This window comes from Cupressus sempervirens, chromosome 8 (assembly GCF_028749045.1).
Source record: "Cupressus sempervirens isolate cs-2001-9-10 chromosome 8, ASM2874904v1, whole genome shotgun sequence".
NCBI classification, from domain to species: domain Eukaryota; kingdom Viridiplantae; phylum Streptophyta; class Pinopsida; order Cupressales; family Cupressaceae; genus Cupressus; species Cupressus sempervirens.
Window position 1 is genome coordinate 563,266,041 of NC_143125.1, and position 2,541 is coordinate 563,268,581.

A 2,541-nucleotide genomic window follows, 5' to 3' on the forward strand; every position below is an offset into this window, starting at 1 on the left:
TAACTATAAGTTTGCACATAATTATAGAAAAAGACTATATTCATATCTCCATCCTAAAGCCAATCAACCCTTACCTTCTACTTCTTAAAAATAGTTCTCATTACTTACTTAAGTTCTCAAACAACTTGAGACTCCTCTCTACTCAAATCCTATGAAAATACAGGATCTTGAATTTTTGTAAGTGACAACACATGATCTTGTGCCTACCTCTTCCTAGCATAAATATTACCAATATATGACCATTTCTTGATATGCCATTTATCTCCATGGGAAACCATGAAAGCATCTAACTCCTTCACAATCTCATCGAAAATGACTACACCTTCCTGATTCTCGACCTTCAAAATCAGCATGATATTCTTTGCATGATTAATGAGATATAAATACATGAATTTTTTCAACTCCAAATTCTCTACTTTAATGTGACAATTGCATTTTGAACATGTCGAGAATCCATTCAGACAAAACCATCAATATCTCCACATTAAAAAAACTAGTTGTATAGATTGATATTGCAAGGGAGGCCTGGCCATTTTGATAAAAGCCCAAATGGTTTGAAGGTTATTATCATTGTCCTAAATCAATCCTGCAACATCACTGTCATCTGAAGCTTCCGTCAACAATAACAACCCCTTCATCGAATTCTCTGCAATTGGTAATTTGAGGAAAGTTAGAATTCCCATGATGGCTTCAACAAGCTTGCATGCTTCCATTGGTGTCTTGTCATCACAGAGAAGAAAAGATCTTCCATGCTCCATAGTTAAATCTACTAGAATAGCTATAGCTTTGACTTTCATATTCAAATTAGGCTTCTCTAAGAAGAGAAGTAGAAAAGGAACCCCTCTAGGTTCAAAGCATCAATTAAATTTTGTTGAATCAAGGCCTCTCTTCTATTTTCATTGAGCTGCAATTGTGTGAAAATTTTGACCATTCCCAATTTGGATTCATCTGTACCTCTTAAAAGGCAATGGGCAAAGGATTTACACCAATTAAACTAGATCATTGATCTTATGTTTCCTTCATTGTATAAGTTTCCATCATAAGAGAGCTCATTGAGAATAGTCTCAATATGCATTGTCAACTCTGGATGATTGCCCCTAATTAAAATCATAACAATTGTCAAAATAGCACCACGTTGTTGGCCTAGTTGCTTTAGGATATTCTTATATTTTTGTCAGCTCTGACAAGAAGTTTATAGCAGCCCTTGTGAGATCAGGGCTCAAGTTATTGAACAGACATTTAATGATCTTACTAAGCCCATTGGCTTTAACTAGTTTTTCCTTCCCATGGTTATTGTCTTGTATAACTGCCATTAAAACTGAAAAACAAAGTGCCTTCAATTTGTTATCATTAGGCTTCAAAGCTTCCGCTATTAATGGAAGTAAAGATTCAAAAATTATGCAGTTTTTATCATTCGTACTCTCTTTGTAGAGTTCTGACAGATCAAAAAGTGCTCTTTTTTTTGCTCAGCACATAATTTTGTCTCCAACTTTATCTTTTCCTTCAAAATGCTTGCCATATAGTTCTGCTACCTCCAGAGATTTATAGTGTAGTACAAGGATTGGTTTGGCATAAGAATGGAATTCAGGGGAATTATACTAGTAAGGGGATCCTCTGGCTGACCTCTTGCAAACTCACTCTCAATTGCTTCTATCTCAAAAGAATTATTAGTTGAGATCAAAAGTGGACCGTTCATCACTTTGCCTATAAGAGGACATTCAAAATGTGAATATGGCTCATGAGTAATGAAATTCTCCAGAGATCTGCTAACTACTATCCTCAATTCCAAGAAATGCTTGCAGGAGGTTTCTAATGCCATGTCAGCATCTGCTTGAGAAAGAAGAGCCATGACCTACTGTATATATTGGACATCTTGGAGCTCCTTTTCCCTTTTAGCTTCCTCAATATCCCTCTTAAACTTATGAAGTTTAGTAGATATATAGCTAGGGCTTTGTCAAACACCTATGGCACAATCATCCATCCTACTCTTTGAAAGAATCATAATAACCAATGTTTTTATCGTTACAAAGCATTTTATACCATTCCAACTCTGCCATAGATGTTGCATAGACCTTGACAATATTGTCTGCATATTTCATCAACCAAGAGACTAGTAAACTAGTGGAACCTAGATTTAGGACAACCACATATTGAAGTTTCGAAATAGGGGTACTAAAAGTGCACCTACAAACATCAATCACTATTTTTCATGTATATTCACCACTATCTTTCTCTCTGATGTCACTATTTTTTTCATTGTAGTAGCGCTATTTGGATGCATATCTACTCACTATTTCCTTACATTGTTTGATCTCTATTTTTTCTCTTATACATATATTATTGCTGCTTTTATATGGCACACACATTGTTTCTACCCTTGGCCACCTTACTGCTCTTTGTTGTCTGATGGCCATCATAATATTCTTACTGCGTTTCTAGGTCTACTTTGTGTAACCAAGAGCATCATTTCATACAATCGTAGATATTCTATCTTCACCAAAAGTGTTGTACCATTATTAACAAAAAATGGTCTTTGACATT

General features: G+C 35.2%; 1 pseudogene; it reads right to left on the reverse strand.

Annotated features, from left to right (window-relative positions):
• Nucleotides 1-470: 470 nt before the first annotated feature.
• On the reverse strand, nt 471-1,981 carry LOC149543652 (U-box domain-containing protein 24-like; annotated as a pseudogene).
• Between the last annotated feature and the right edge of the window lie 560 nt (nt 1,982-2,541).